This window comes from Lepidothrix coronata, unplaced genomic scaffold (genome assembly GCF_001604755.1).
Source record: "Lepidothrix coronata isolate B3197 unplaced genomic scaffold, Lepidothrix_coronata-1.0 Scaffold230, whole genome shotgun sequence".
NCBI lineage: Eukaryota > Metazoa > Chordata > Aves > Passeriformes > Pipridae > Lepidothrix > Lepidothrix coronata.
In genome coordinates, this window is record NW_016690410.1 from 952,434 (window position 1) to 959,951 (window position 7,518).

The 7,518-nt window shown below is 39.1% G+C and overlaps 1 long non-coding RNA gene across 1 annotated transcript in view; it reads left to right on the plus strand.

Annotated features, from left to right (window-relative positions):
- Positions 1-3,213, plus strand: part of LOC108506840 — a 4,581-nt gene extending 1,368 nt beyond the window's left edge. The window contains exons 2-3 of the long non-coding RNA XR_001877876.1: positions 2,305-2,376; positions 2,945-3,213. This is a non-coding gene — a long non-coding RNA (uncharacterized LOC108506840). The remainder of the gene's footprint in view (positions 1-2,304; positions 2,377-2,944) is intronic.
- Positions 3,214-7,518: the final 4,305 nt, after the last annotated feature.

The window sequence follows — 7,518 nt, forward strand, 5'->3', positions numbered from 1 at the left end:
AGAGACAGTCGAAGTGAGAAGTAGATTATGGTTTGTCCCACAAACACCACAGGTACTTAAGCAGAAGTGAGTTTCAGTGCCTCTGCTAATGTGTGAAGTGCAAGTACAGACTCCATATAGCACACTGACGTGCTTTGGCAATTCATACTGCTGATGATGGGGTAACTGGGGCATGGAACTTTCTTTCAGAGAATACTCCTCAGTTTCTTATGCAGATTTCCTCCCTACAGTGTTATATATTTTCAAGCTCACACACTCACACAGCCTTTCTGGAACTGCAGAGCTGATCTTAGAGAGAACATTTCTGAGTCTACTACCTGATCTCAGGAAAATTTAATATGCCCTTCAGAAAGCCTCATCTGGTGGCTTTAAGCTGCTTCACATATACACATATCACAACTCAGAGATGAAAGAAAAGCAAGTAAAATACAAGCAGTAAAAAACTGAAAATAAAACTTTTATAAATTACAAAATAAGTTATGTTTGAGCTTGAGATATGTTCACATTTCTGAAGAAGCCTGTCTCCTAGGCTTAATGGCAGCATTTATATTCATTCAGTTATTAGAGTCTAACTTTATCAGAAAGCTAGTTTGTACCTCACTGTACATACTTCTTGATGATTGGTTAGAAATTGCAGCTATAGAAGATCTGTTTTTAAAATCTTCAGTAATGCAAATTGTGCAGGGCCAGGTACCGAAAAAGACCTGATCTTTTTAAGTTTTAAAAGACACAAAGTATAAGCCAGCTGGCAGATCACAGACCAGATCTTATTACAAGGGAGGTACTTGGGCAATATGTGCGAACCAAGTGGTTTATTGTCTTCTCCTGAGCTTGCTAGATGTAGCACTAGCCAGGTGCTGTGCTGCGACTGCTGCCAGTATGGAAGTGGTGGAGGAGACGGGGATACAATTTCTTAAATGGCTGAGGTTATATCCATTTGTAGTTATTTCAATGTAACCATTGGCAAAGTGTTATTGCCAGGTTAATTTACATGCACAGTCAAGACGTTGCAACTTGTGAGGAGTCTAGAAAGGAGAAGTGATAGGCATTAGCTTTGAAAAACTTGCAAAGAAAGGAGACAAGAGACATTAAATTTAACTCTGTCATTGAAGCCATGTGGAAATGGGCAGAGGACCTAGCATGCACATAGGGAGCCCAGAGAGCTAGTTGAAGATCTGTCCTCCAAGAGAAGTTATTGAATGTTTAATAGAATTTTATCCCCCTATGTGTTACAAAACCACGTGACTTTTCTGTCATATTTCATACAACATAAGACAAAATCTTTCAGTCATGTGATTTTGATTATTTTTTTCCCTTTTTTGGTTTTGGTGGTGGTGGTGGTGATGTTTTAGGGTGAAAGGAGGCATGCTGGTTATATTTTAGTTAGTATTACTAGTCAGAGATTTCTATGCTGAGAAAAAAACCCTCATCTACTTTACTGTCTGTTACAATAAGAAACATAAAGATATATTCCAATTTTCAAAGCCAACTGAAGAAACAAATCCTTTCCTTTTGGTGTTGCCTCCCACTTAAACATCTGAAAGTTGTGTACATTTTTATTATATGCTGGTTAATTATCCTATGAAATACAAGTTTTCTGAAAATGTAAACCCTTGTGTTTCATTTGGAAGAGCTGGTGATCTAATTTCTGGCTATAATGTTTCATGAAATATAAATTCAAGAAAAGACAAAGCTCATTAAAAGATCTGGTTGAAAGAGAGGAAAATTTTCATTGAAGAAGAATTTTTTGATTAAATTCTTTTCATATGTATTTGGTTTTTAACACAGTATGATCTAGTTTAATACGGTATAACCTAGCAGGATTACTCATCCATTATGAAAATACCATTCTTACAGGATCAATGAATTTTTTCTAATTGTTTTGGAACCAATGAACAGAAAGTGGAGAAAATAGTGGAACATTACAAGTCATGTTTTGGTCCACTGGTGGCAAAAAATTTTGTCACAGTCAATTAGAAACTGGCGTCACAAGCTGGACTGATGTAACATCATTCTAGGGCCAAAGTCAAAAACATTTCAAGCTCCAAATGTCTTTGAAAGCAAAGAAAAATGTATCATGAAAATAACTTCTACAGGTTTATTTACCATTACGTTTCTGGCACGCAGTATTATCCTCACAGATTAAGGATATTTTTAGATCAAACAGATTCAAATACATCCCAAAAAGACAGTACGTGGTATAAAATTTTAGAATTAAAATTTATGAAAGTTAATACTCTTTGCATAACAGATTTCAAACATGCACAAATCCCAGTATACAAATTTTACCTTTTGAAATTTCAGAGTTGAAACACAAGCTGATCCCTCCTGCTTTCCTTCCTGGAGTTCAGCGTGTTGTTGGCAAATGAAGAGCAGGTAATTTCATTAACTACAGGCATGTGCACAAAAGAAGAGGACAAAGGTTTTATACAGCGAGGTGCTATGCTCTGAGTCAGGAGCTGTGGGTATAACCCCATGCCCTTTGCTAGCTGCCTATATGAGTTTGGGCAAATCACTCCTGTACCTCTATTTCTGTAACTGAAAAAGGAATTTTCAGTATCACTTTGTAAAGAGGTTTAAACATACGACATGTAAGAGTGTGTTTTTACATAGTGGATACCAAACCAAACTGTTCTCTTGTAGCATCCTTTTGATACCATCAGAATCAATACAGTCATATGAATGCATGTGAGGTCCTTTAGCTTTCAAGAAACAGCCAAAGTCAGGGACTTAGTTAGCACCTCTTTGGTTATGGTTTGCAGCATTTGTTAATTACTGATGGTGCACATGGATGTTATTGCGGGATTTCCTTGCCTATACCTCTGTCTAAGTGGGGTTTACTCATTCATCCAAGTGAACAGCTCACCTGATTTCCTGTTGGTGAAGGTAAGTCCTGTGAGGCAAACATGGCATGTTAATGGCCACATTTTCCTCTTGATTGAAGGGAATTCTAATGTTGCCAGAACATCCTGGGCAAAGCAGTCAGTGAGACCTTGATTGCCCTCATACAAGAGGAAGCTCCTGCATGTGTTTAACTGAAGTGTTCCTTTGATTTCTGAGGCAGCTCTCAAACCATCTTGGCTGAAGTATGCAAGCTCTTGTTTGAAAGCCCCACAGCAATGCTGAGTGAGTGGCTAAGAGAGGGCACTCACATTTTACTCCAGCCATCTCCTCCAACTGATCTTATTTTGCACATATCTACTTCATAAATAAAGAAAGTCTCATAAATAAAATCTGTTTTCCCTCAAAATAGCCCTGCCTAAGGGTAGGGGCTGTGTCAGGTGCCTCTCATTTTCCTACTGCTTTGGTAGGGCTATGTCCCAAGCTCAGAAAGAACAAGCAGGTGTAGGAAGAAGCTAAAAGCATACACGCAGCAGGTAATACAAATTCCTGAAAGTAAATAAAGGAATTTACAGTTTGGCTTAGACTGTCATTCCAGTGTGAGTGATACTACGTAAATTTTGTAAATAAGATGGCTACGCTTACAGATGTTTTTTTCTCCAGAAAAAAATATATTTTGTATATATTGTATATATTGTATATATTGCATATATTGCATATATTGTTTATATTGTATATTTTCCCATCTCCTTTTCTTGCTTTAGTTTGCAACACTTCCAGGGAGGGAGGGAGGGAAGGAAGGGAGGAAGGAAAAGAGGAAGGAAGGGAGGAAGGAGGGGAGGGAGGGAGGGAGGAAGGAAGGAAGGAATTATCATATTAGCCAAGTGTTTATTAAGACAGTTATACTGATATTAGTATAGAACTGTCTTTTCATAGCTTGCATGCATTGACAAGACCTTGAAGGCATAGGAACTTCAACCTTTCATGTTTTCAGGAAAAATAATTAGCTGGAAAGTTAAAGATAAAAAGTGTTTTCCTTTCAGACTTATATACTACTTTCCCAGTCTTTGGGGGAACCATGAATTTGAACATATTCAGGGGAATTGTTGAGATAGCCAGAGTTCTTGCAGTAACGAGCTACCTGGGTAATAATAAATAACACAGATAGTTCAGCAAAGGTCAACTGATGCTTTTCAGACCATATGAATCTTACTTCTTTCTTTGCTCAGCCTGTTTATTGCAATGAAGACACCACTGGGAACATTAGCAATAGTTTAGCAGTTAAGGCAGGCATCTTGGGAGAGTCAGGGAAGGGAAGAAGTTTCCCAATCTTGTAGAGGATGCTCCATCCACTTGGAATTAGGTCACAGTGACCTGAAATGTGGTCATTCAGATTTATTGAAGGATACAGTGGGGGCCAGAGATGGCAGCTGGGCAAAGAGAACCCATAATATCAAAAAGAAATAGGAACTGATGGACCTGTATGGAATGGAAAAAAAAAAACATAAAATTAAATACAGGGGAAAAAATCCCCAATTGCAAATCAACTCTAAAAGGCATGAGAGTCAGTTAATTTTTATCAAAATTTCTAGAAGTGCAGTTTCTGTATTTACTTCTCTAACATGGGGGAATGTTGAAGCGCATGGATATCTGATAAATCCCCTGCAAAGTATATCAAGAAATATTTGAACGATTAGTCTTTATATTCATCAACTCCTGTAAAGTCACAGTGGGACAAAGTAGTGGTCAGGCTTTCCAGAAAAAGAAAATTAAATATCTCAGAAGCGGCTTTGCCATATTACATGTGAAGTTCCTAACAAAACCATTGTTTTTTTGGGGCATCACTGTTGTAAGACAGGAGTCTCCAAAGTTTTCGCATAAGCAATGTCTACTCTATGAATGGCTTGAAATTATCTGTGTGCAGCTGACATCTCTGTGAAATTAAAGAAGAGATGTATCAGCAGGTATCATTCATGGACCTGGATGGTTATTAACATTCAGTCCACACATCGCCTTGGGTTTCCTGCAAATGGTGCTTGCAGATATGTGATGAAAGTAAAACAACACTGCATGCTCAAGGTATGATGTAAAATGGGGAAAGTACTGGGACTGATAGAAATAAACCCACACAGCAGAATGCTTTGAATATTTTCAGGAGCTCATGTTGGAAGACATTGGGTAATTTCCTTTTGACTTCTGAAAGATTTAAAAGTAAGACTGTAGTTAACCATCATCTTCAGAGAGCACTACATTCTTGGAGAGGGGTGAATGGAAATTCAGTGCATGAATTTAGGGAAAAGAACAAAAGTGACCCAGGAATGGTGGACTGTTAATCTGAGCTCAATAGCATGAAATGCTGTAAGAATAACTTTTAAATGGAAAAATGATTAAATATTACTATAACATGGAAATGGGAGAAAATATGGTATAGGTTTGGAAAAAGCAGATTGTGGTATATTAACCTAGTTTCATTTTTCTGAAAGTAATTGGTTTTCTAAACAAAGAAAGAAAGAAAATATTGTTGAACTAATTCATCTGTATCAAATTAAAGCATTTCTTAAGGAGTCACAAGTAAACAGAAGAATTCAGTACAAAGATTGAGCTTCATAAGAACTGCTCAAAATGGAGACAACAGAATGAGATTCATAAAAGAGAGCTATCAAGGTGGAGGGAAGTTAGCAGAAAGCTCAGCAGAGACCTGTCTGTCTTGGTACGAGTCTTAAAGACTGTCATCCCAAAAGCTGGTTTTGGCTAACTATATTTGGATAATTAGAATTATAGAATCATAGAATCAACTGGGTCGGAAAAGACCTCTGAGGTCATCAAGTCCGACCCTTGATCCAACACTGCTGTGGTTACCAGACCATGGCACTAAGTGCCACATCCAGTCTCATCTTAAAAACCTCCAGAGATGGAGAATCCACCACTTCCCTGGGCAACCCATTCCAATGTCTGATTACTCTCTCTGTAAAAAAATTATTCCTAATATCCAACCTAAAGTTCCTCTGGCAGAGCTTGAGACTGTGCTCTCTTGTCCTTCTGATGGTTGCCAGGGAGAAGAGACTGACACCTACCTGGCTACAACCTCCTTTCAGGTAGTTGTAGAGAGTGATGAGGTCTCCCCTGAGCCTCTGCTTCTCCAGGCTAAACAACCCCAGCTCCCTCAGCCTCTCCTCATAGGACTTGTACTCCAGTCCCTTCATCAGCCTTGTTGCTCTTCTCTGGACCTGCTCCAGCACCTCAATATCCTTCCTGAACTGAGGGGCCCAGAACTGGACACAGTATTTGAGGTGTGGCCTCACCAGTGCTGAGTACAGGGGAAGAATCACTTCCCTAGTCCTGCTGGCCACACTGTTCCTGACACAGACCAGGATGCCATTGGCCTTCTTGGCCACCTGGGCACACTGCTGGCTCATGTTCAGCTTCCTGTCAATTCAAACTCCCAGGTCCCTTTCTGCCTGGCTGCTCTCCAGCCCCTCTGTCTCCAAACTTCAGCATGAGGAAGAGCTGTCAGGCTGAAGTAGTGGAAATGGAACTTCACTTCACTTAATAAGGTGCAGGCTTATCTACAGCACAGAAAAAAGAAAACAAATTTATACAAATAGGTCAGATTTTATTCCACGAAAGGGACAGGGAACAAAAATTATTTCATATGCTAGTGAATCACAGGCTAAATACATCACAACTATACAATGTGCTATCATATCATGTCAATCATGATCATACAGGTGTGATACCACTGTGAAACACCAACTGCCTACCAGGAGAAATATTTTCATTAAATATCAGAAAGCATTAGTTCATCGCATCTCTGCTAGAATCATGTGCACAGTGCCTTGCATGGTTCTGCTTATTCATGCTGAAGGAGGCTATAGTCAGACTAGAGGAGGTGCAGAGTGTAGATGGGAAAAAGAAATGTTGTCCTCTGAGACAAGACTGACAGAATGATTGAATCTAGGTCAGTGTCTCACACCAGAGTGTATAAAAATACAGCTCTGGACAGTGCTGCTATTTTAGAATGCCCTTCCTCTCCCAACTGAGGTTCTGCACAACTGAGCACTCTCCTTGTTTGCTTACTTCAAGTACTGTTCTCTGTCTCCAGTGAGTGTGTGTGGGAGGCAGGGGGAAGAGGTATTCAGATGTCCATCAACAGATGTCATAAAGGGGTCTGAATTGTAAGCCCAAATCAAATGCTTGGGAATGTCTGAAATAACTCTGATGAAACTGGACATTTTAATGGAGTATCCAATATGTTAGCTGCATCATATCCCAAACCTGTCCCAAATAACACACTTGCATATTCAGGCAAAGGTGAAAGTCAAGACAAGCAATGATAATGTCAGGGACTTAGCACACAGCAATACCCATGAAGCGACTGGCACCTTAAATATCTCAATTCCATTCTTGTTAAGCATAATGAGTTGATTAACTATCTCCCTCTCTTATATGGATTCCAGGAACTCTAGGTGGGATCTGAAATCTTTCAGATGAGTAACTGAAAAAGGCAGTGGAGTTTAAGATGCTGTAGATGTAGCTTAGGTTTAAATCTGACTTGACCTTGATTTCTCATCCCTTCACAATACATGAGAAATGAGATACAGAGATGGTCTATGTCTCAGTCAATAGCATGGATATTTGAGACTTACTTATTTAAGGCTTTAGATGAGAGAGATATTC